General features: G+C 43.7%; 1 protein-coding gene across 1 annotated transcript in view; it reads right to left on the bottom strand.

The window, feature by feature from the left end:
- LOC108054060 (putative phosphatidate phosphatase) overlaps positions 1–26,483 on the bottom strand; it is a 63,496-nt gene extending 37,013 nt beyond the window's left edge. The window contains exon 1 of the mRNA XM_044458793.1: positions 26,410–26,483. The gene's annotated coding sequence lies outside the window, so the exon portion shown is untranslated. The remainder of the gene's footprint in view (positions 1–26,409) is intronic.
- Between the last annotated feature and the right edge of the window lie 1,048 nt (positions 26,484–27,531).

Genomic DNA, 27,531 nt, shown 5'->3' with positions numbered 1-27,531 from the left:
CGCGAGCAGTCTGTGTGTAATATGAAATGTCTCATTATCATTTGTCGGTTTGTTTATTTTCGGATTCGATGAGGGTGTGGGACAGGGACAGGCTGGATTTCGCAGGATGAGCCGCGGCCCCACAAGAGCGGGAGTTCAGCTAAGTCGGCTGAATCTGTGTTGAACATACATTCAGCCATTTAATAGCCATCGATTGTCGTTGTTAACATAAACTTGAACTTGTAGACAAGCGAACAAAAACTTATACAGCAGAAATCCATTTAAAAATTCAATGAGCGGCATGAGGGGAGTCCGGTCGCAATTCAAAGTATGATGGGGGGGGGCGATGGTACGCAGACGCGCAGCTTCAGTGACCTGGGTTCCGTGGGATCCCCAGCCCCAAGACAAGACCTTTCAGTTTCAGTTTCCATTTCTGTCGTCGCCTTTCGTCCCCTTCATATAAATTATTGCGACACGAGTTCATTTCGACTGGCACGCCCCGAAGGCAGGCGATCCTGAGGTTGGGGCATCGTTCGATTCGCGTTGAATTGGCCGCGGAATGCGCAAGCTCTCGAGCGCTTTGCATGTCCGTGTCCCCGAGGTGCGTTCAAAACTACCTTTCCCGGCTGATGTGTCCTTTGTCTACGCTGCTCCATCCCCGTTTTGCGTTTTGTTATAAAAGGCAGTTGGCATTGTCTGGGCTCGAAGTCTAGACATTTGGCATCCATGTCAAGGATTTTGGCAAAAATGTAATTTTTATTGTTTTCCGCGCATTTCTGGAACCCATTGAAAGTTTCTGCATCTTAGAGTGCCAAACCATTGGCAGTGGCAAGGACCCGGGTATGGGCCATCGCTCTGAGGAATTTAGGGTGTCACAGTAGAGAATCTCAGTCGGGCTGAGACCATCGTGGCCGGGACCTTCAGCCATGCATCATTTCCTCGCACGGTGCTCCCAAGCTCGCCCATCTAATCGCTACCTAGCACACATGTCCGTGTTTGGGTCCCAGTCGGGCACCGAGGCAATCAACCGACGACCCCAGAACACACTCCCAGCACTGCCCACACTCCCCAACCGGTCCCAAAGTATCTGTCTTTCGGTCCTGGCAAGTGCAACCTGCTTGGTGGATCTCTGAGGGGGGGTGGAGGTGCAGATCTGGCCGCACAATAAAGATCTCATCAAGTGCAACATGCATCGTGCGTTTGGAACTCTTCTCACCGCTTCGCCTTCCCGGGTTATTTGTGTTGTCCTTTTGGCTTTATCTGCGGCCTTTAATTTATTAATATTCTCATGCACTTCCCACTCGGTTTCGCAGGGGTCTCCATCGGTCTCCGGCCATCTCTCCCCGATCTCACCGCTTTCTGGTTGCATACATTTTTCAATTTGCGATCTTTGAACTGCAGACAATGAATTCTTTATAGCTTAACCTTGTCTAGTGGTACTACCACTTGTCCCACTCCTCGGGGCATATTCTTGCGCTTTTCGCCGAAGGTGAATGGGCAAGACAATCACAGACGAATGGCTGAGGCATCTGGTTTTATAAATAGCCAAGCCAAATCCCTCTGCCGTGTGCTATTTCCTGTTCATCATAACGGTTCCCGGCGTTCTCCTGCCCTTTCTTTCCTAGTCGGAGTGTGTCATTGACGACCCATTTTAATGTTTATTGAAATTGAATCTGATAATTGGCAGACTAACCATTGCAAACACGAACTGGCAATGAACTCCTTCCTTCGCCGGAAAGGCGATACAAGCTAATTGAAAAGCGCCAAAATGATAATGAACTTTTTACCTGGCTTAGTCAGCAACTTTTTACGAGTATGATAAACTAATGTAGTCCCAGCACGAACACAAGAAACTGCCAAAATATAAGCGCAAAAAATCTGAAATCTTCCCATAGCATTGAGGAGCGACGGTCAAAACGATCACGATGCTGGAGCTCTGAATTTATTGATCATGATTATTGGAACGCCGCACAGGTCGTGGAAGCAAAATGAAGATGCCCCTGCCCCAAGGCAATCCGAGTGCATCGCCGTAGGATCAGGGCAACCTGTTTGCCCCTGCTTTCGGGGCTACGACCTGGAAATTGCGCAATAATGATAGACGATGTGACTTACTGTTTATGATGATCCAACGGAGCCATGCCCTGATTTTTTTAAGAGTTCTCACTTTTTCTTCGCCAATAAATTAAACGATCCATTAAATTTTTAAATTTTGAATATTAAATCCATTTTTTGTGAATTCCAGAAATTCTCAATTTTAAAAAAATAATTGTTAAATCTTCTCAATGGTTTCTTAATTTATGAAAATCATATAAATCATATAAAAACGTCTTATACAAGTCAATGAAATTAAGAATGATTTCTTTAAATTTTATAAAAAGTTGACAATAGAATCGACTCTTTTTAAGTGTCTTAACGTTTTTATTAATAGCTTAAAAATAATTTGTTTCACTTTAAACAAATTTGGATCGTTTGAGTTTTGAAATAATATTACTATTTTGATTTTATAGTAATATTTAAGATCAATCATAATCATTAATGCATTATTTTTGTGGTTTCAAAATAAATATATTGTAAAATCATATATTTGTTGAAAAGAGTATTACTGCGTCCGATCTCGTTGGTCGAGTGTCTGTTCTAAGTAATTCAGACAATTTAAGGCACATGGGTGATGAATCAGAAGTATGTGTCTAGCCTCTGATTCTGCCTGTGTGCCAGTTGAATCGAAATCGGAAATTCATAAATAAACTTTGCCTTTTATTGATAAATCAAAGTGAAGTGCAGCCACAGCAGCAGCCAGTAGGCAGTCAACTGCCACCTCTGGCCTCCGCTACCCTTCCTCCAGCGAGTGGTATGCGGCACGTATTTTCATGGAGTGAAGAAAAACTTACTGTTTTAAGTCGGCAAATGTTGCGAAATTATTGACTGGACGGTTGGGATTGTTGTGGGTACTGACGGCTCTTTCACTGGATCGCCGACTGGAGACGAGGTCGACTGACTCACTAACCACATCAAAGCGAGTCGTCAACTGCTTTACGACTTTTCCAATGAACAATCCCAACAATCGGCAACTTACCGGCGACAATCAAAATATTTACGTTCAAAAATGTCTTCCAATAGCTGACCATTTAATGGCTTATTAGATGCCCGTCCAGACAAAAGCCGCTTTTGTTACAATTCGCCCCATTTGAATCGAAACGGTTTTTTAATTCCGAACCATAAAGCGGCAGGGGAGATGGCTTTTTATGAGTAATCTCTCGCACAGCCGTTGAACAGCCCAATAATGAACTCTTTACATCATCTGTGCTGTTTATTCAACAATAAACATCTGAACCTTAACACTTGGAGCGTCAATCGGGGATTTGCCGGAGTGACAAAGCCCGTCCGGGGACTGACACTTTTCCGACCGTATGCTAATCTGGCCAGCGGTCTGGGGAAAATCAATCAATGCCCCACGGAGGCATCAAAAGCAGCTCTATTGAGGCGAGAAGTTGTGTAATCTGATAGGGCTTAGCGGATGCAAAAGAGCTGGGCTCCATTGCGTAAGCAGAAAATAATGGACTCGGAAATGAAAGTGGCGGCCGATGAGGTGGGAACTTTTACCCAAGTTAGGGGGGCCAGCTTCTCCTCCTGCATTTCCTCGGCCTGGGCATCCTTGGAGTCGCCTTGCCTCATTCTCTCCGTCTCGGAGCCTTGGCATAATCTCATCAGCAGCCCCACCTGAGTGTGTGGCCATGTCAACCATCGCCATCATCGTCACCGGTCGTATCCATAACGCTTGTTTCGCACTGCAGCTAATGAACACCGCAGACAGTTTTACGTCTCCGCATCCAGCTGCAGCTCAAAATCCATATCCATCCGCCTCCCACTCTGGCCGGCCATTTGGCAATTGGATTGCGGTCCAGGCTGCCAGCTCAACTTTATGGTCTCAACTTTGCGACTGCGACAACTGCGCAATGCGAAATGCGAAATGCGAAAAATCCCCAACAACCGACACCTATAACCAAAAAGACGGAGACGGACTGGGATCCGTTGGCCGACGGAGGCCACGTCCAAAAAACAAAAGTCAGCGTATAATGAGATTAAAACTTGAACTTTTGGCAAGCCCAGAAAAGTTTCGACAGGCAAGAGCCAGGAGAGTAAGTAGGAGCAGCAGTACCGAAGTCAGGTAAATCATTTTACGCACCCGCAACCGAAAATGAACTTGAGCAACTTTGGCAAAATATGGCAGTGCCGCCTGAGTTATGGATCGAACAGGGGAGGCATCGATTTGCCCTTCGCAGCCAGTGCATTCATTTCTCATTATCGGCATTCGGTAAAAAATGCAAGAAATGTTTCTATTAATATATTTTCCTTCGGCTGGCAATTCATCTGCACCCCAAAAGTTAGGAACATTCTTTTCTTAGAGCAATCGGCATTCGGTAGTGCCGATTAAACCACTCTTGTTTTGAATACTTTTTGGCATTATGCCATTAAACAGTTTGAAATGTGTGTTTTGGCTGCAAAGTTGCAGCAGACGCCATAAATATAAGCCAACACGCACCCCCACGACTCGCCTAGTCATCGTCCTGGGTTGGACTGGACTGGACTGGACGTTTTCGACGGTTTTGGCTCCGGACTCAGATTGAGTTCGTGATATACTGGGCGAAGTGAGGCTATCGGGCGGAGGGGCGCTTAGTGGGGGCAAATGAACGTCTAACCAAGCGTGGCCAATAAAACGTCGCCTTTGCATTTGTTTTGATTGTTTATTACTGCGGTAAAGCAACTCTCCTCTCCCAGTCGTGAAGGAAGGAAAAAGTCAAAAACAAATGGGAAAACAATGACGCGTTGAGATACAGATACAAACGTATCTAGCCTCGGTCTGTGTCTGAGCAATCAAATTTGTTGAAACACGCTTTCGTGTGGGCCACGATGACCAGCGACCAAGTCATGCCTCCGTTCTTTTCACCTTTATCGCCACATAAACCACGACTGCAACTCACTTTCTTTTAGATCCGAGCTTAGTTGGGTTAGAGCAGGATTTTTAGACTAGCGTACATCATAAACCAATCCCTTGGGCTTTTTTGTGTGTCTCAGCCCTGACGATTGGATCAAAGATCAGAACATAGCCGGCCAAACCTGGGAATAAGGTTCCATGATTTCACTCTTGCCATATGGTGCCCCATATACTGAGTCATTCACCATCCTGTTGTACTTATTAAGCTGTCATTTTCCCCGTCAAACATAACAGCTATGCAGACCCATAGAGCAAGACCCAGATATTGAGAGGCGTAGGTTTGTTGCTTTCTGTCACGAAAACTGATTCACAACAAAAGCTAAACGATTATTTTGGAACCCTATCGAAGCCACAAAAAGCTGTATGTACATATTATGCTAAATTAATGCGGCAGTATGGGTGGGTGACTGTGTGTGTGAATGCATGACTATTCCCGATTTTCCAGGAAAAGCAGGCGACTCCACACGCATTATGTATGCCATGCTCCTGCATCGATAAATCAGTCAAAACTGTCAAATGCATATAAATTATATGCAAAAGCCGAAGCTCCACTGTGCAGCCCGCACAGTGGACACTGGTTAGTGGGCAGTGGGAGTGTGTTACACCGGGAGAAATTGGCCAGCAATCAGCCCTGGCATGGAGCTTGACAAGGATCCTGCCGAAACATGTTTCTTTGAGTGCATTTGGACTCGATTCGCGATTCGTGGATTCCTGTTAGCGTCAGAACAATAACAAGCCACCTTTTGCATAAATGCGCACTCGGATGGAGAATCGGAGGCCAGCGGAGAAAGGAAGGAGCACGTAGTGTATGCTGGAGGTGCGTGGGTTCTCCACGAGGTGGACGCAAGACCCACGTAGGCGGCTCAGCCGGGCGAACCTATTAGAACTTGTTGAGTGCCGTGCGAGTGGAGATGCGAGATGGGAGATGAGCGGACGTGGGCCTTGGTGGAGCTATGTTAATGGGCAATGACTGTTGGGATTCCATATTAGATAGGGTAATGTGCAGTGCCCGCCATAACAGTGAGTGCTGCAGATTGCCGAGGAGAAGGGGACAATGGGAGGAGGTGTAAAAACGTTTACGATAATGTGCTTAGTCTTAAACTATCTCCCAAGTCAGGATGAGACTTGCGCCCTTTCGGGCTTGATTTACATCGCGTTATATTCGGTTGCATCACTTGGAGCGGAGCCCGGCATAACCCGCTCAGCCAGAGATATCTGCCCATTGACATCTGAGTGTGCATTCCCTCCATTCCCAGTCCCGTGGACTAATTTGCATACGTAACTCGCTGCTCCTCCGTGGGCTGACCTTTTGAGTTCATTTTAATGATGCTGTCCGAGAACAGTGGAGATCTCTGCCCATTTCTCCTTCTAGATGCATTCTCTACAGATTCCAGGCGATGATATGACAAACAGTGGACCGGACTCCTTCCCAACGCACCGCGTGTCGAGATACTCTACCTTACTCATTCTACTCACTAGCTCTTTGTTTCCCTTTCAAAAGATCTAATCATCAAGAAACAATGTTTTATTGGAGTGCATTAAAACAAAGTTTTACCTTGTTAAAATAGATTTTTCACTGCAAATAAAACGTTTTCTCGTTCAATTATGTTTTCTGTAATACAACTGTTATTTTATCTAAGGCAGATACATATATATACAAACCTCAAGAAAGTGTACCGAAAAACCACAACAAAATCACCACACTTAGGTTCTTTGACGATGATTTTGTATAATGTTGCTGCATGATGCGGCGTAAAGTTGTGAATAATAATAAATCAATAGCCCCACGATGGAGTAGAGGTAATGAGGGGTAAGCCTCTGCATTGTGTGCGTGATTTGTAAGAAACATTATGTAAATTATTGTTTTACAACGGCCGGCATAATACATATATATTTTTGTTGCAGCAATTATAGCTGACCAAATATTTACGCAACAATTATGATTTCTATCTCTTGAAAAGGGGAGTGAGAGGTCAAATGGAAACCCAACTCTTTTCAGGCCTGAGAAAGCTGTCTCCCTGAAAATCTATACTCGTTTATGGAGGGAAACATCTTTCTCGACTGTCAGAGTCCGACAGATCCGCTAAAAACAGTAGCGACAGCCGACAATTGACGGTCGCAACAGCTTATGACAAGAGGCAAAAAGATGCAGCTGGGAAATGCGGCATGACGCCAGAAAAAATGCAAATGAAGCATGCGACAGGCGTAGGAGGAGACAGCAGTTCCAGGATCGGGGAAAGAAAGTTCGCCTGGCAATTTGTGCCAACTGTCAGCATAATGTAGTCAAACCCTCCGATATCCAGCCTGATCCTGCTTCCCCGCCCGCCGCGAATCACGCGCAATGAGCAATTAAATATGCGCAGTCGTGTGTGCCACAAAGCCAGAGGAGGATGGTGCCTGTGCCTCGTCACCAACATCCATTCACATCATCATCTTCATCATCGCGTCCATTGTGATCGGCGCACGAGGCTTTCTGGCTTTCTTTGATTCGTTCTGCTGAAGAAGCTGCATTTGCGACAGGGACACTGCCTCATGACCCGAATAACAATTGCAGCTCCATCCACGAGGATGAGCTGACTGTCGTTGGGTAAAAGTCGTTTGCGACCTGGGGCTTTTGCATTTGCCGATTGTCTTTGGGGAAAGAGCACGCAAGAAACTTTTGCTTGAATTTTGGTGTTGACCGAAGGCACAGTCTCAGCCTGCCCTTGTAGTTTTACACTCCACTCACTGAATCTCTTTTTCTGTTCTTCTCTTTGCAGGTAAGTCAGCGGAATCATGCACAGGGAAAAAAATTCAGACTTAAGCTGGTGGAAAAAGGGTTTGTACAAATATATTATAAACGTTTGCCGTGGGAGTTTTTTAAGCAAATTATTACTTTAAAATTTAAACCTGACAATATTTTGGTCTAAGAAATGGATCGGCATTTTGCCAAAAGTAAGTTGACAAAATTATTTTTTTCTTGCTTTACATGTCGCATTCTTAGGGTGATATATAAAGCGATTTGCTTTTTTGTCACTTGGTAAAACGGACGAAATAGTCGAAGCCTGCCAAAGTAAAAACAGAATTTGCTTTGAGAAAACTTGTCGGTAGACCACCAAGATCGGGTAAGTTTCCTGCTGCTTTCCGGGAACTACCTCACCCCCAAACGAACTGCGTGTGTGATCCGGAGATTGTCACGCCATTTAGCGCAAAATCTTTACTCACTCAAGCGATCTCTGGGACATTAGGATAATGCCTTAAATTAAGCATAACCGAGGGAGAGAACCGGGGAAAGAAAACCATAATTCTGAAGTGTTTATGTGGCCTTTTCTTAGGCTCTAATAAGCAGCCCAATATGCCGACGCAGACTTCATCTAACTGCGCTCAAATGCCTTTGTTCTCAGAGTACTTCCCCTTCTCCCTCAATTGCAAGCTTTGCCGCCGAGAATATGAATGGAAAATCCGAGGAAAAACTCCTTAGAAACGGGCGATAAAACTTTCCGCACATGCAACTGACGGCGACAAACTTCTTTTGCAATCTCCCCGGCAATGCACAAAATCAAAACACTAATTTATTGCACTTTTTGGCAAAAACAACAACAGTCGGTGGCTGGGAAGGAGGACGGCCTAAGTAGCCCGAGGAGAGGTCGCCTTCTGATGGAGACAAACTCTCCTTGCTCACATAAATCACTTTCTCCAGCGACAGGGGAAAGAGAAAAGTTGGCAGCTCATAGAAAACATTTCAATAGCGATTCTAGTGAGTGAGAGAGGCACCGAAAACGAAGTTGGAAAAAAGTGAATCTGCGTCTGGGAAAAACCGAGGGAAGCTGGCGACAAAAATATTATTGCAGTTGTGTAAATAGTTGTCAGGACGGAGGACTTCCACCCTGTCCCTCGTGTTCCAGCTCCCAAATGTGTACTTAAAATTGCTCGTATGCCACATAAACATAACCCCAAACTGACAAAAGAGAAACACAGAGAGCAAAAAAATCAGAAAAATTTTCAAGAACACTTATGCATATCCTGGCTGCAATTGAAATGCCGGCCAGACGACGAACAAAAACTCTCCGAGACAACCCTCTCCGGCTTCCTTCGTATCCTGCATCTTGCACACATGTTGTGCAAGAAATTATTATTCAAAATCCCTCCTTCTGATCCTCACAGTAAATACAGCGACAGTCTGTCCCAGGATTTTTTACCCTTGCTCACATTTTCCCACTTCTGCCTTATTAACAAGGTTGTGCATTTCTCATGCCTCGCATGCAATTTTTCGGCAGTGCTCCTGCGTCTTACACAACTTTCCATATAAAAATTAAATAGGGTATTTTTAAATACAAATTCGTGCTAGAAGAATACGCAGTTACATTTAATACACCCTATGTGTACTTCCTTTTAGCGTCTCTATAATACATAAGGGCCAACGTTCCTTCCGTAATAATAATTAAATGAAATTTGCAATAATTAGATCCAGCTTCAAACAACTTCGTAACCGAAATTTTTGTTGACGCTAGCTGATTGAAAAATACTAACAAACTAAGAACTGTCAACAGTCTTGGTTCCTTCTTCCGCTGCCCTCTGTCCCCGGTTTCCTTACTCATTCGGTACTGAATTATTCCCGTGTAAAATTACACCGAAATGAGGGTCGCATAAACAAAAATGAGTCACATGCATCCCCTGAAGCCGCTCCCAATTTAAACTATTCCTGTTCCATTTTTCTGGCCCTTCCTTTTTTTCATATTTCTGAAGTATTCTTTTGCCAGCCTGCTTCAAATCAGAACTAATTTGTTTGCTTAGCTCTGTGTGCCCCAAAGACAGGGAAAATAAAAACTAATTTACATATGTGAAACTCAATAGGCCACATCCACGCCCCCGATTCGATTTCTCTCTCTCTCTTTTCCATCTCCTTCCTGGCACTATTGCAATTAACGGTTCAAGTGGCGTCAGGAGAGGAAATTAAATCCGTTCTAATCGATTTCCCCGCTGCTCGACTACCTCCCACTAATGGAGACCCGAATGCAACATGGGAAGTTCTGAAATCGGGTGAATCCAGCTGCCAGCTGTGGCACTCCAATCCTCTGCAGCTTCTTATCAGTGCATTTGGCCGCGTCTTCCCTCATCAATAATAGTGTCCCACTTTTGTTTACGTCTCTAACTGCATTTCCAGCCATGCCACTCGACGATTTGAGATCGGTTAACCCCTTTGGCTACTCAATTATGATTTACGATGCCCGAGGAGGAGGCACTTCCAAAATTAGCTGGCGACTGCGACAGCGCCCAGATCTTTCATCTCGTGCTCAACAGTTTTGTACATTAACATTTATCTGAATACTTTTGGTTTGGAATAATGCCTGTCTGATGCACGAGTACTTGAGATGGGAAGAAGGAAAATGAGGATGGAAAAAGGTCCCCCACATTCTCGTGTCAATTGTTGATTGATTTCCCTGGGCTGACATATGAAAAAAGAATTAGCTGTAGACAGAGAATGAATTGAAAATGGATAGTTGTTACAGTCATTTTAGCTCCCCTAAATTCTAAGCCTAATCATCATAACAATTCATATTCGGTTTTATTAAACCAGCCAAAGAGATAATTGCGGTATAGAGCCCAAAATCAATAAACAAGAAACAGTTTTCAAAATGGGCCTTGACACTGTGAACTAAAACAGATATTGGAATTCCCGAGGAGATAAGACACTGTGAGTAATTAAAACAGTGCCCGTTATGCGTGGAGTGTAAGAACTTTCCTCTAGGGGAGGTTTTTGAACCGAAGTTTACAGTTTTTGTGGCTAATGCATTTCACTTATTGAAGATGATAAAGGCTTGGCGATAAAGAAGCCGACCTTTGGAAGGGGGACTCACGCGTTAGTGCGGGGCGTGTCTAATTGCGTTTCATGACTCCGTCTTTGCATCGATTCTTTTGAACGTTGTTGTTTTCTTTTTTCTGACATTCCTGCAACGCAGCTGATATTTGAATTTTTTCTTTGTCAATTGTTGCCCGAGCTCAACTCTTTTGACAATTTTTGGAAACCCATTAGAATTTTCATTGAGCTTTCTGTTCTATTCCGCCCTATTGAATTCAGAACTGTAATTTCAATGGCTCTGTCACGAGTTGTCTACAAAGAAATTTACATATCTTGTCTTCCGCCGAATGCGGTTGATCAAATACCACAAGATCGATACAATTTTCACTCAACCTAATAATGAGTCATAATCCGCATTATTTATGGACTCACCTGATAGCCGGGCTTGTAAATTGCATTACAAAAGCTTTTTGCACATTGTAAATTGGCCTCAACTACAGCCACTATATGAAAATTAATTTTTTAATGCACTTTTCAATCCCCTTGCAAAAAATCCCCCAGGGACAAACAAAGTTGCGAAGGGCAGAAGGTGACGGGCAGGGGCAAGTGTAATAAATTTAATTTAATTTACAGAATTGGATTGACTTCGTCCAGCAGCAGAATCAACAAGGACAACAACAGCAACATCAAATAGTGCAAGCCACTGACAAAGAACACACAATTTATTGCATTTTGTTTGCATTTTAACAAGTTTATTTCATGTACTCAACAAGGCCATTTTATTATGGGGGATGGGCAAGTCCAGTGCACACATTCCCAAAAAGACCAGAACTCTGTGCGTATACTAAGGGATAAAGCACTTCTGAACTGATTTTGCTTAGTAATCAAAATAAAATTTACTTACGAATTCATTAAGCGTAAAAGAACCAAAATACACAAATTTCGATAAGAGATGGAGCTCCAGACCTCGTTAACTGTCGCAATGAAATTACCATAAATTGACATAAACTCTAGCCAAATTGATTCCTCGAAATTTGTCCCGAGAAAGACGAAAAGGATACAAAACAGAAAAAAATGCAACTTCCTGGCAAACATGTAAGTTTTGAAAGAAAACACAATTTATAAATTAGCCCAGCAGGGCAACGAATGAAAACCGGCACGAATGTCCGAGGAATCATAAATATTGCACGAAAAGAAAAATCGAGAAAGCAAAAGGATTTCCAAACAAATTTTCACGCTCCAATAAAAACTTAAGCCCGGCTCTACTGAATTTCCCCCTTCCCTGGGCGGTCAAGCAAAAACAAAAAATAATATTATAGAAAAAACAAAAAGAAGTCCAACAAAACAAGGCCGGCAACGGACTAAGGATAAGCCTGCATAATCAAGTGGTTTTCGATAAATAGAAACAAAAAGGGTAAGCAATCCCTTTGCTCCACCTTCAACCCTCACGCTTCCTCCTTTCTAAGGCCAGTTAATCGAATATGTTTGTTAAAAAAGTTTTGAGGCGTAAAAGGGCAAAAGCAATCCCTCCCCAGCCCCACATCTACTTATCCCTTGGCCTGGCGAAAATTTAATTTAGACCGCCACCTAGCCAGGGCGTCTGGTTTCGTTTCCCCATTTCCCCCAGAGAAAATAACGTGACACGCAAGGAAAATTCGTCTTTAAAGGATTTTTGTTTGACCTCGCTAAAATAAATATAAAATAAATATAGTTTTACCCAATGTGCTAGTCTAAACAACATTTATCGTAGTTATTATTAAAAACAAACAGCTGAGAAAAATATATACCGGTGAATATCGCACCTTTAATGTGAAATAATTATTAGTATCAATGAAAAGGATTAAGAAACTTGACTTTATTTATGATTTTTTTAATCTGCTTAGAAAACTTTGAAATAAACCAAATTTTCTGAAAATTTGTTTATCCAAAAACAATAAACCACTGCCGATCGCAATGATCCCTTGGAGCTCCCATCTCTAGGTGCTGACACTTTCCACTTCAGTCTCGTTGACCCACATTTCTAGAGGCTCTTCGCCTCTCTATCGGGTTTTTAATTTCCTCGCCTTATTCTCCTGGGCCCACTTGCCATTCATTTTAACGCTCTTTTGCTCTAAATTGCATCCTTTCGCAAGGATCTGCCTCACCTGCTTCTGCTGTTGTTGATGTTTCCATGTGCTGTATACAATTGTTGCCACACTTCCGGGCCTCTTTTAGCCCGTCCGGAGCCCGCGTCCTTCAGACATTTTAATGATTTTCCGAGTGAGAGTTCTTATTCATTTCTGTTCTTGCTACAATTTCCCTGCTTTAAATTGCTTTTGCAAAAGAGTGCAAACGGGTGTTTGCAATTGTTTTGTTGTTTTCGTAGTTTCCTTAGTCAAAATAGTTTAGCCAGGCCTGGGAGAATATTTGAGGGTGGTTCAATCATGGGTAATTTTAAGCGATTTATCAATTAAGACTCAAAGACTTTTCTTCACCCTCCACTAATTTAACCCTTGAGCTGCACGTGCCTGGACCGCATAAAAAGGATACGAAAAAAAGAAAATTATAGAAATTCCTTGCAACAAAGGAGCTCTCAAGCGCCTGACCAGACCCCAACAAAATCAACCACTTGACAATACAAAAGATAATTAAATAAGAAATGAGCCAACTCCATGGACTAAGTGAAAATGGAAAAAGGAAAACAATGCAAATTGAGAAAAATCGTATGCCGCTTTCTAAAAAAAAGGAAGGAAAACCCGACAGTGTAAAGCCTTAAAAATTCAGTGGGGGACCTCAAAGGATAAGCAATCAGGATGTAGACATTTTCCCGGAGCAGGGAAAAATTACAAACGGGCTCATCAAAACGGAGCCAAAACTAATTCAGCCGCGACGTACACTTCCCTCGAAACACTCTCCAATTGCATGCGAACTTTAAGAGGTATTTCACAAATGGGGTAGCACTTCAACCCTCCAGCCGGCCCCATTTCCGCTTATCGCTCCGAATGTCACAACTTTACCGCCGCCATGAACATCATCATCATTATTCATAATCATCAGCAGGAGCGCTGTCTGTGCCTGCAATGCGTCGCCCTTGGGCGATAGGATCCCAATCCCTGCAAGAGTTCTCCCCGTTTGCCACAGCGAATCACAAACGCAAAGGAATTGTAGAACGCCTCGACTGTGAGATACTCAGCACTCAGTGAACTGCTGGGCTGTGTCTTGCCCCACCTCAAGACTATTGGTGGACTGGAGCCCATAAAAACCTAATCATTTAATAGATACCCTTAGAGATAGAAGTAATCTTTAAGATGTTCCTTTAATTAACTTTCTAAGACCCAATTACTTGGAAATTCAATAAATTCTACAATTTAAATGAACCAACCAATAGTTTGTGGTTAAACTTAAAAAATGATATAATTTTTAAAGTTACTATAAAACTAATGGCATTAGGGAACACAACAACCACTTTAAGAACGTAAAAATAAGTAACTGCAAAATACACCGAATAGAGATCCGGAATAAAGTTGTCTGGGATTTTTTTAGACAAATTAATCCTAGATTTATTTTGAATTCATCACTTTCTGTAGTTTTTACCAGTTCCGACAAAATGATTCTTATAAATTATGACTGATCAATCAAAACCGAGACCGTTTTGTTTATTTGGGCATGGCGAAATCGACTTCGACGTTGATCTTGATCTACAAATCTCCGTTAACTAAAGGCCACATACATATACCCTTGTTAGCGACGACTACCGGGTATAAAAAGTTGCACCGCTTCCATGACAATGATGACGGCGTCTGTTTCCGCTGCCATTTTTTGCAACTGTTACTGCCGCGCTGGCCTGAAGCGGTGGTCTCGGGCCTACACTCTTGCAACTGTGTTGAATTTAACTGTTTGCTGTTGCTCACAGCAGCAGCCACACGAACAAGTACAAGTTTGTTAGAGACAAACGTCGCCTTCGCCATCGCCATCGCCGCCGTTGCCGCCGCACGTTGTGCAAACTTTTCCACTTCATTGCATGATTGCAATTTTTACGCAAAACAATTTTATTTGTTTAGTTTTTCACTTTTTTTGTTTCTGCTCCTCTTTGGCGACAAATGTCGCACAGTGAAACTGCAGTTGCGATGATTTCTGATCACAATTCAGAGCAAAAACTTTAAGATTTTCCAGGAAAGGGATAAAAGAAGTCCAAAGCTCTTACTAATAGTTCTTTAATTAGTCTTTATTTTAATACGAATAGAGAAGCACTTTTACTAAGTGCCAGATATTAATGTTTTTTGTTTATTTTTCACAAAAGAAAGAGTCAAATATTTTTTTATGTGATCACAAATTTGTATTAAACTTATGGCTGTACGTTTTTTACCGAAAGATAATTTACCTACCCTAAAGACGAAAGTAAGAATTGTAAAAATGATAAAATTAAATAAACTTTATATCTAGGTAGAATTACTAAAGCATGTTTAATGTTTCAAGCAGGGGAATCCGGAACACAAATATAATAGCCAAATATTTAATGTGTGGTGTCCGAGATTCAGGCTTACATGCAAAAGGATATGTCGAATTGACTGTTAATTCTCTTCAAGAGCAATCTTTATAAACCCTTTAGCCATACCATTATTCAAATCTGCTGAAGACGTTAAACAGATAAATACTTGAAAAAGCTGTACTAATTCTGTTGTGTAAAGTTTGAAGGAGTAAATCGAATTTAAGCTAGTTATTATCTGGGCCAAGCAAAATAAACTTTCTCAACCAATATTGGTCATTAGTGCTGAAGGTTTGCCAATGAACTAGTTCACCCCTTTCATTGGCAATAATCCGTTTTAAAAGTCCCCCTTCATATCCTTTTAGCTCCTTCGCTTCCTTTTCGTCGATTGGCTTGGCTCTCATTGTTTGTTTGGCTGCATCAATTTCCCCTTTTTCAAGTTGGCCTTCCCTGCAATCAGTTTTATTTTCACACACAATTTTCTTGGCCATTTTTTGTGCGGCGTGGCCGTTTATCTATTCGGACTATCCATCTCTCGTCTCGCTCGTGCTGAATTGCCTCCCTTGCAGACTCGTGGCGGCTCTCAAGCTCTTCGGCCAAAGTGCAAAATGTTGTAAGTTAAATGGAAACAATAATGGGCTCGGGCTGGGCTTGGGTTGTTCTGGGGCTTTTGTTCCAGCTTTGGCTGGGACCGGACTGGGGCTTCACTGGGCTCATCCTCCGGAGCTCTTGAGCCGGGCGAGAACCGCACTGACGTTCGCCGTTCGCTTTGTGCACTCCCTCCTGGTTTCGATTATTGTCCTGCACTTTTCACTCTTCATTCGGCAAGCCTTGCTCCTGCCAATCCAGTCTTAGAGGCCCCGGCTCCACTGCCTCCTCGATTGACAGACGAATTACTTTGCCGGCACTCGGTAATCGCACTCACCTGGCCACTCGGGCTTCACCGCGCCGCTGGGAATGTTTTAATTAAATCCATTCCAGCGCCGGCAAAAGTTTCGGCAACCGGACAACGCTAAAAAGTAGGCTCAGCAATTGCGGGATGGCCAAGCGGATCCCAAAGACATGGGCCTCTAAACCGCCCCATAAGAAAGCCAACCGCAGCAGCGGCAACAACATCATCTGTTGGGCTAAAAAGCGGAGCAGCCACTGCAGCAAAGAAATAGTTTGGTCCAGAACTATTTACCAGGCCGCCATTTTCGTATGCAGCAGGATAAGCAGCAGCGTCGTGGCAAGTTGTGCCATAATTTCATGCCACAGCAGAGAAAACTTGTGCGGTCCTTGCCACGCAGACTGCCAGCCACGCCTAATAATAAGAAATTAGAACTTACGACAGCCACTAAGACTGTCCGCAGCAGCAGCGGCAGCCGTAGGAGAAGATGAGGAGGAGGAGCCAGGATATAATCGTCTTGTACTTGGCTGGGTAAGGAACTTTAAGCTAACCGCAAAATGTCCTGCCAAGTGGGGATAGAGCCGGATAGAGTGGGATTGGGCAGAGGGCAGGGAGGGAAGCGCAAATGGAACCATGAGACTGTTGTGTCCTAGCACCTTGCCTTTGCAGAACAGGAACCTTACAGAGTCTGAACCTAGAAACATACAAAAATACGATGACAATAAAGGCTTAAAGCAAATTCTATTTCCCAGTGGGTTCTATTCTACTTGAGACCATAAAAAATATTTCGATCGTGGAATTTTTTTTTGTAATTTGAATACATTTTAGTTAATTAGTTAGATACATTTAGTATATCAGTTGATAATAGTTAGTTTATTTATTAGCTTGTATGATTGATTTTTATCCAAAACTAATGGTTTCAGAGAAATAATTACCATCAGTTCTATTGCATGCATGCTAATTAACCGACAAATTACTATGGTGCAAACTTTATTATGTGGTATCTTTTATCTTATTCCTTCCTTTACTGTAATTGTGTTGTTTAAGTTTTTTCTCTTCTCTAGGCAGAGTATCAACCTAGTTACCTTAGTTTGTTTCAACGTGTTGTCCTTGCAACTGGGGCTCTTTCTTGCACCACCACCACCCCCCTCCAAGTCCTTCATGGGCTATTCCCGCGGCGACATCCTCGTCGCTTCTCAGATGCTGTGAAGTGAGCACAACGCATTATTTAGGATTTACCTTTATGTTGTTGTCAGCGTGGTTGTTGCCGCTGTCGCTGATGTTGCTCCTGCCCGGCTGCCGGCTCCTTTTCCTGCGCTGCAATCGAGGCTGAGCCGGGATCCCCCGCTCCCAGGACCCTCCCCCCACTGTAGTGGGTCGTTTATAAAGGTGGAGTCAGCTCACTATCCGCCTTGTCTTTGTTGCTGCTGCTGCTGGGACGTTGGTGCTGTTGTCGACGTGCTCATGATGCTGGGTGATGAGAAAATGCGAGGCTCGTGTGACACTTTCATTATCGTTGTGGGATATGCGCTTTTCTGTGGCCAGCCTTCGACCTCCGCCCACAGCACCCCCTGCCCCTCCTGCCACGCCCCTAGGAGCTGCCTCGCCCCTTTTCCCCGCTTTGTGGGCTTGTGACAACAAGAGCAGCAGATAAGGTTACAAAATTATTAGTTGGGATTTACAATGCTCCAGTTTTAGTGGCTGGTGTGTGGGAGTGTATCCGAGTGTGCGAACGGGTAGTTCTGTGATATCTCCTGCGATGACGGCGAGTACTAACTGAAGCATAGCGAATCGCCTCAGAAATTCTGCCCATGATTCCACGTACTTCGAGACCGTCGATTACCCATTTCGGCTAACTATGCTGGCCAATTCAATAATCGTAAAGACCTTCAGCTGTTCGGGGCTTCCTCGCCAAATTGCCATCAATTTGCCAGCTCTGCTCCCGCGCTGAGTGCAATATTTTCCGCCAGAGACTCGGAAAGTTATAAGCTCAAAGATTAACACAATTTCGACAAATAATGAAAGCGTAATGAAAGCAGAGAAGGAGGACGGTTGGGGGCAGCATCCGCCAAGGAAGTGAACGGACCCCAATAGATGAATAAGCCGAAGAGCCGAGAAGGGAGTCAGCGATATTTTCCTTTATCATCATATAAATTCCATTTCAGCCTGATAAAGAGCGATGCCAGAGCGGTGGCTGAGTGGATAGGGGGCGAAAAATGCAAGCAAGAATTTGAAAATTTTCAATTACGCGTGCAATGAAAATTACGAAAACCCACAAAAGTCATTTTTCTTGATCGATTTTTTCTTCGCCGCTTTTTCTTTCACTCGCCCGCAACCCATGGGGCTGCCCTCAAAAGAATCGGAGGCCAACAATGCCAGGACAGCGCCGAGCTGAGCAGAGTCCTTGCCACATCCCCACAAAGGTGAAATGGCGCTAAAGCCGAGGTCCTGCGCGGGGGAATTGGCGATGGGCCGCCGAGCAGGGGGCGCAGGATGAAAAGTTGCCTCCTGCACAGGGCTGCGAAAAGTAGAAAAAGCAATTTCGAAATCCCAAAGAAATTGCAAAATTCCATGCGGCAACGACAACGGCGGCGGTTCAGTTCAGTTCAGCTCGGATTGGTTCGGTTCTGTTCGCAGGGCTTGGTGCGGCGACAAAGGCTGTGGCCCAGGACATATCCACAGCCTTGTGGCGACAGCTGATAGCGAAAGCCCCGATGCACCTGCAATCGACCACCTTCCTCCGCCCACTCGTCCCGCTTCAATCTGCCGCCGGTCACATAAGTAAGGTTAACTAAGCAGCGCGCACAAGGGTTAACATGCTCCAACACTGAACTCGACCACACTGCCGCCCACTTCCAGCCACATGAGGTGGGCAGCTGGAGGCGTGGCACAGTGGAACAGGGTAAACAACAGCAGGCTATACGCAAATATTGCGAATTTTATCGAATTCAAATAGATTTAGAACTCACAAGAATAAACATACACTCGTATAAAGTTTGTTCTAGTAGGGTAATATATGACTTATTAAGGTCATTAATAAACAAATCATTTTTATGTTAGAGATTCACTCTTAAAAAATTTTAAATTACTGTTGTTCCACAAATTATTTCGATTCCGCTTTTAAGAACCATTTTCTTCAATTAAAAAAATTTATAATTTATGGGTGTAACATTAAAAAAATACTTTTAATGACATTTTGAAAGCATCAGTTTATTGGTAAAATTTATTTATGGATGCTTATAAATAAATCCTTACATAAACCATTTTGACATTTATCTATATAGTTATAATGAGAATTGCGTCAACAGAATAATAAGTTTTGAAACTTATTGAAATTGAATTGTTAACTTCAAATCGGGATTAATTAAACCGAAATGTGTTGTTCTCCTATATCTGATCTGCAAAGAATTATTTAACAAGTCAATCGCCCCAACTTGGAACCCCTCTTGAGCAAGTTGAGCCACTGTTCCTTCCCAGATGGCTTTCCCTCCCCTCCAGTCCCCTCTTCGCCTTTGTTTGTGTTGACATTTGCCAGCTTGGCTTTGGACTCTCCGCGGATCCTGCAGCGCCTGCACCCTCTGCTGCACTTCACTAGCTGCTGGCTGGGAACTTCGACTTCATCCCGGAGCTCGCCCTTGTGTGCTCGAGGCTTATGTCACCTGCCGGGAAGGAGGAACCCCGAGCCCTGCCTTTCCTGCTTCTTTTATTCCGCTGCCTGACATAATATTTTCATTTTTCTTGGCGATGCTGAAAACACTTTTCATTATTTGGTTTTTCCCTTTTTCATATTTCACATTTTTGTTTGGTCGGAGACTTCGGGGGGCGGGGGAGGGCTGGAGCTTTCGCTGATGAGATTGTTGGTGTTGTCTTAAGGTGACTTTGCTGGAAGATGCATTTGAGATGTGTGTTCGTACGAAGCCACCTTAGAGATTATCTTAGTTTATGATAGCGTAACAGATACTGCGGGGATCAGTGGGGTATGAGTCACCGGGATGCATGAAAGAAATGAAACCTTCCACCTTGCCGAGGTGAGCTCTTTATTTAGACCTGATTACGAGCGATTCCTCGAAACTTCTGGTCCAAGGTAAACAATCAGACCGCAAAATAGCCAGAAAAGTGGCATTTATTGTTCGCCAATATAGAGTAAACACACGCCATGAATGAAATGTGCGTCAGTGGGCCGCCAATCTATTTAAAAAGTTCACAATGAATCTCTGTTCATTGTTTTCGATTTCAAGAGCAATACATGGTATTTTCTGTGCTCTGACTTAGAATTTGTTCCTATGTAAATAATATTTATACCCAGAGGTGCCAGTGAAATAACTGACATCGTCAGGGAGAGGCCACATGGAGTGAGCTAAAGAGCGGACAGGCCTGGAATGCCACAGAAAAACTGGACTTGCAGCGGTCTCCCTCGGAATCCCCCCAAAACCCCGAATGGGGCACGGCCTCTCTGTCGCGCTGCCACAAAACTGGCGATTAAATCTTTCAACGCCCGGCATCTGAGTCATTGGACTTGCCGCCGCTGCAGCTGGCGAGAGGCGTCCACAGAAACAAACGCAGAGGCAAGAACGAGAACCACAACAACAAGAGTTCATATTCAAATTTGTAGAACGTGCAATGAATTCGAAAATGAAAATGAGTGAACACGCAAAAAACAGGGCCGAGACAGACTCGGAATAAATGCATGGGGCAGGCAATTGTTTTATTTGTTTCTGGCGTAGGGGTCAATCGCAATGTTGTCAGCTTAGTCATAATTCCGCTGGAACAATGGAACCGATTCTCCAAAGGGGCTGCAGTCGGGCCGAAGTCTCGGGCTGACCCGCCATCGAAATTGATAACCTATCCCGGCTGGGAATGTTCGGGGGAGAGGGGAGAGGGGAGCGGGCCGTCGGCGGGACTTGGACTGGCGACAACTTCTCCTTTGCTAGTTACAGCGATAACCTCTGCATTCCCTTCTATATTCGCTGATTGTGCACCGCCGCTGACTGAACTGCACAGTGGAAAGGCATTTAGATGTGGGCAACTTTATGGAGGAACCTAAGCCTAAGCTTTTCTTCCTTCCTCACTTTTCTTTAATTTTTATGGCTTTTTGGGATCAGCTCTGTTTCTTAAGTGATCGTTAAACTGCCGATGACGCGGACAAAGTGCATTCGGTTTTACGAGGGGCATTCTCCTTATGATAATTTACATTTAAATATTATTTTAGCTATAACGAACTGTTTAGTGACCTGGAGAATCCCGTGGGTTTACCCACTATAATTTTATAGATCCCCCACCAAAATGGTTATTGGCGTCATTTATGGCTGGGCTCTTTGTTCTCGGCCATCGCTTGTAATCGTTTAATTCGAAGGGGCGAAGCACAGAACAGAGATTCCACATCAACCATTTTCATGCATATGGAGCACGGGCGGCGGAAAACCGGAGCAGTCGCCTTCGAAGGCGTTTTCCACTGGCCATTTATTTGCAATGCAAATGTAACTCTGTGCTGTGCAGCATATAAGGCAAATTTCCAAATGGACAAACTCGTAAATTTCGCCATACGCGCGCCGAACAATGGAGGCGAACAATTGATATACCAATTACCCAACGATACCCAAAACGAGCCGCTGACTCGGAGGAAACGCCAACACACGCAGCTGCCCACAGTCCCCCCTCCCCTCGTCCACCCACCCGAAGCGGTGCCAATCGCGCGGATCAAATCTCTGTTAGGAAATTAGCAACATTAGAAGGTACCCGACTATTTTGGGTGCGGAGGGGGCCACGAAAACCACAAGCCTTGAGAGATCGGCCAGCGGGCCACGCAAGGGTCAAGTCGAGTGTGAAGCATTTACGCGACTACAGTCTGCAACACAAACTCCAGGCTGGACTTACAAATTATGGAATCATTCTTACTTGCTGACGTAATTTAATATTTCATTATAACTACAGTCTGTAACATCCAAGCAATAATTTGAAATTTATTCGATTACTTTTAATCTTTATTCGTTTGATAATTTATTGTAATGTATAACCAAAATAACTGTTTTTATATCATTTTTTTTAAAGTCATTATTAATAATTTTTGTAAATTAGCATGTTGTGGACCAAAACTATTGAAATATTTTGACACCAAGTCCTAGAGTTATTGACATTTTTTTTTAAAAGGCTAAAATATATCTTAAGGCCAGAAGGAAAGCTTTAATAAAGTGATACGACTACCAAATGCGCTTTGCTCTGTTGACCAATTTCAAAACAAATATGGTCCGAACAAGTGCCGCCACTTAAAACACCTTCGCGCGGCAAGCAAAAAATGTGAAACAATCCTTCGTATTTTCATCTGCTAGGTATCACTTTGATTAATTAATTAATTTCTTTAATTTCTTAAATAATTGTTTGAACTATTTTGGTGTGTTTGTAGATATAGACCGAATCTGTGTTTAACTAGGGAGATGCCTGTTAAATCCCAAATATCTACCTCTTATCGTTTTCAAAATCTCGACCTTAATTCGGACGGACAGACGGACAGAAGAACGGAAATTGCTTGTAATCCTGATTAATAAAGAAACGCTTCCTTTTACCCGATGCATAATTTTCAACGAATGCAATAACCCTTTACGCTACAATTAACGGGTATGTATCCAAAAAAAATGATACCATGGCTATATTGCAAGATGTGTTGTCCAGTGTTTTGGTCGAAGCCCAAATAAATAAATGTTATTGGCCAGTTGGATATAGCGGGCCCGGCCAGTTGGCCAAATGCCAAGCGACTTGTGCTCGTCGTGGCCAATCGCTGAGCGATCTCGGATGCAGTTGCCTGCGCAGTTGCAGTTGCAAACGGCAGCGCCTCTGCCCCGTTGCGCATGCCCGCGTTTAATAAGCTGGCTAGGACAGAGGAGGGGTGGAGGGGGCTGCCGATTTCATTGCCGCGATATGGGCAGTCGGGGTCCACCCGGATCCGCTGTTTTGGCTCTCCTCATCAGCGGCTCGCGTAATGAGCCATTATTGCTTTAGATGCGGCCTTTATTGCCTCTACCAAAGTCGGCGGCGTCGTCTTAGCCGCAGCTGCAGCAGAATTCTGCTGGCATTTTGGCCATATTTGTCGCCTGTGTGGCATTCGGGGCTGGAAGCAGTTAGTTGCCAAACTTAGGCTCGGGTTTCCTGCCCCTTGGTGCGTGAGGCAAACATTAATTGGCATATGGCTCGAACATGACAGCCGTAATAACTGTTTATGGCCAGCGGTCGCTGCCGGGTTGCTCAACTCCCATCATCGCCATTCCCCGAAGGAAGGCATTCCAGGCATGATGGATCGGAGTTGATTTAGGAATGATCTGGGTTTTGGCAAGAAGTTAGATTGCATTGAGAGTATGGAACTCTTGCGAGGAGTAACTCAAAAACCGAAACAAATCTTGGTTTGTTTTGACTTGTGGTAAGATTTGCATACATATTACCCACACTTCCCGTTCCCGGCAAAAAATCATTGTGCTCAACTGATTTATGTTCGGATTCAATTCCACTAAGAACTTTATGAGGGAAAGCCGATGATTGTTTATGAGGCACTTCTAAGGCCAAAAGCAACCGAATTGTTTATTCGGATTTAAACATTCTACGTTTCGAGTGTTTTTCCTATTACATTTCTGTGATTATCGCGCAATAAGGCATGGTGCATAACAACGAACAATGAGCGGTTGTAAAATAAATTGTACAAAAACAATCAAAAGCGTTGCTATCTACAGTTAGATTGCTGCTCAGTAGCTGGGTTTTCGAGGGGAGTTCAAGAATCGGGGGTCCGCAAGTTGAGTTCCCAGTGGAGCGAGCTCCCACTTGGACTTCCCTCGATTTAATCAGCTAAAATTTTGTTGTTTTCCTCCAAGCTCACACAAGAATTATGTATATTGAATTAGGGCCGATAAAATCTATTAGAGAGGGAGCGAGAGAGTAGCTTGTGGCAATTAAAGCTCGGGCCAAGGCATTTGTCAATAGATTGCGGCCCCGAAAAAAGGGGAACCAAAAGGCAACTATCCGTGGCTCGACCCAAAAAGCTGACCCAAGATGCTGTTGGCCTGGTCGGGTCCCAGGCAAACAAATGATATTTATCGATATCGGTCGGCATGCCATTGTCTTTGCCTTTGTCTCTGTATTTCCTCCCAAGGGTCGCCGCCGAAGTCGAAGTTGCTTGTTAACCGAAATGCGTCAAATGACAAATGATTTAAAATTTATTATCGCTTGGCCAGCTTTGTTGTTTGGTCAGACTCTGGGTGTATGCATTGGGCTTAGATCAAGTTTACCCGCTCACAACCCGTTCCTTTCCGACCAGCGAAAGTGAAAATCTGTTTTTGGGCTGGGATTTGTCAAATGCCCAGTGTGTGCATGCTGGGAAAAGGACTGAGGTAATTTCAAATTGGAACGGGTTTCCAATTTACAATGAAACCGATTCCCGTGCCCCTTTTAATTGGCCTAAATATTGTTGATCGCTTTGCTCTTTTGCCTTCGCTGCACTTAAATTCCCTCGAACTGCGTATACATAAAAGAAAATTATAATCATTTACAATTCGTTGACTTTGGCAATGCGCAAATTTGCCATTTTGGTGTGTATTTGCTGGCCAAACAACAACAACAGCAACCAGGCCAAAAGCAAATAAACAGCCGCGTTCTCGCACACACATTAAACTATCAAAATAAACAGTTATGCGTGCGGCGGTACGGTGCAATAGGAGGCGTGGCACATTCACATTGAACTCGCATATTAATCAAGCGCATAATTTGGCCGCAGCTCCCTCCTTCTGGCCAAAAAGCGAATCCGAACAACGTGAATAACGAGCGATAAAAACTTGGCAAATATAAAATGCAAACAACATTCAAACTGCCAATAGGGCGGTGGGCGGCTGGGATCCCCGAGGGGCGGGGCATGGCCGTAATGGCTGTTAGTCATCGGCATTCGACAGTAGTTGCCTTGTTGCCGGTTAACCGATGAAAGCCATTTTGGAGAGAGCGGTCCCAAAAATTGCCGTGGCTGTGAGTTGAGATGCGTCCGTGAGCCGGAAGTAACGATACATTATTAAATAGTGTAAATAAAGTAAGTGTAACAAAAATAATTTAAGTAAAAAAAACATACATATACAAGTAGGACCTAAATGTGCTTAGATTATATATTAATATAGGTTTTCATGAATTAAAATTTGATTCCTTTTATATATCTTGAACGATAAAGATTGGGTGTACACATATTTTCTATAATTATGGCTTCTCAATAAAAAAGCACTGGCTGTCTTAACAGGGCAATATTAAAGTCAGGAACTATAAAAGAAAATAGGTTACTATTTTTTGCTCAGTCTGGGTCACGCCGCCATCTCCAAGGCCCACGAACCCACACTAATGCACAGCACCGTATTTGCATTTTGGCTGCTGCTGTTTATTTTCGAGTTGATTTTGAAGTGAACAGTTTGCTTAATGCACGATGTCGGGCCGAAACGCAAAGCAAATGCAGAATTACGCATACGCAACGTTGCCAAAGTTTGCGGCTCACCGCAGCGCCCTAGTCCAATGCCACGCCCTCCTGTCCCTCTTGTCCGATAATTTCAATAAATGCCGAGCTCACACACTCACAGAGAACCCTAAACCACCCACAACCCCCCTCAGCTGCCCACTGGTGGAACCGAGCTCTTCAGCGTTAAATTGGAAGCACTTTAGATTCACATTCAATTAATTAATTTAAGCAAATTGTTTGCTTCAAATTAATTGAATTTGCATTTAATTTGCGCTCACGAGGGAAGCCGCCCCCGACTAACAGCAACAACAATGCGAGCAGGCGGGCATCCATCTGTCAGTTTGCCAGTTTGTCAGTTCCGCAGTTCCTCAGTTACTCAGTTCCTCAGTCGAGGCCTACTTAGGGCCAGGACCTTTGCCTCTGTCCTCGATTGATGGCCAATTTGCCTGCTCCCCGCCGACTCCATTCTCGGCTCATCAACGTTAAATTTATTAACTAACTTCGGTTGGCCTTGTGTGCGTGTGTGGAGCGACAACATTAACAACAAACAATGCAAACATTCTCCAGAGATTCGCCAAAGCTTTTCCGCTCCAAATAGCCAAGTCCTAGTCGCAATGCGATGGATGCCGAAACGAGCCAGGGGGATCGGGGGGCTGACGTAATCAATTAACAAAACGAGTATAATTGAAATCTCACTTACATATTTAACCAAGTGAGTCTTGCGTGTTCCTTGGCCACGAATGTGCAAAATGAATAATGCAAAATTCTGCAAATTCTGAGGAAAACACTTTTGGGATTGCGTCTATGATGAATCTCCCCGCAAAGTTTCTCCACTCACCCTATTTCAAAATGCTGGACAACCTGCCACAGAATATGTGAGGCCATCGGCCAGAATAACACATCAAGCTGCACTGCGTTGTGAATACTGAATGAAAAACCGAAACCTTTAGATATATAGGTTTTTAAGCAAATGCAAATTCATAGAACAATTGCATCAGGCTCAGCCGAAAGTGTGAACCGAGTAAACCCAGAGAAAAGTCAATCGACGCAGCCAATAGGTTGAGCATAAAATAAGCAGCGCGATAAAATTATAAAAATAATGCCTGAATATAATAATTATCAGTCGTTGTAAGCCAATTACGACTTGGTGGCAGAGGCAGTGGCCGATGGGCGGGGCTGAGGGGGCGGTGGCGCACAGAATAATTTGCGCTTTTCACACTAATTAAAAGCGAATGAGACAGAGACTGTATGACAAATGAATTGCACTGCATTTCAAACACGAAGTGGAAAAACGAGCGAGGGGGAGGAATTAAAGTCACGCTGTGGAAAAATGATTAAAAATGTAAATTTTAATTCAATTTCCCTTGCGAAAAATAAGAAAGAAGCTGCAGCAAATAAAACTAGTAGCTGTAAAGTGGTTTATTGTGAGCTAGGAGCCACCAGGACACCCGCAGGACGAAGGGCGAAGGACGAGGGGGCGCGTGGTGAAGTGCGGCACTCGAAGACGCGACAAACTTTGCCGCTAGGCAAGGCGTCAAGACAAAGATACAGAAGACACAGCCAGCCAAAAGCGAAGAAAATAAAAGCGAACTGAGGGGGATGTGGGGAAAAGCTGATAAAGTAGCTTGCCAGGGGCGAGCAGGAATCCGGGGAGTGGAGAATGTGGAGTTGAGTTGAGAAAAATCTCTAGAAACGAGAAATCGAATTTTGCTTCGAAAGAAAAGCGAAAACAGGATTTTAACTTTAACAGTACCGCAACGAAGCAAACAATGCCCTTGCACATGGATAAAATTACCCAATTTAATACTTTTGTTTTCGAATAAAGTTTATAGTAACCATTTCAAAACGGTCAAGTAACGAAAGAATTCTTAAAATAATATTATGAGATTTTTATTTCAAGATTTTTTGAAAATCAGTTGGATTCCTCTTACTTTTAGTAAGACAATCGATTTTTCAACGT

This window comes from Drosophila rhopaloa, unplaced genomic scaffold (assembly GCF_018152115.1).
Source record: "Drosophila rhopaloa isolate 14029-0021.01 unplaced genomic scaffold, ASM1815211v1 contig_171, whole genome shotgun sequence".
In the NCBI taxonomy this organism is placed as follows: domain Eukaryota; kingdom Metazoa; phylum Arthropoda; class Insecta; order Diptera; family Drosophilidae; genus Drosophila; species Drosophila rhopaloa.
Note: the sequence above shows the minus strand (reverse complement) of the source record. Positions and strands in the feature narration are given on the sequence as shown.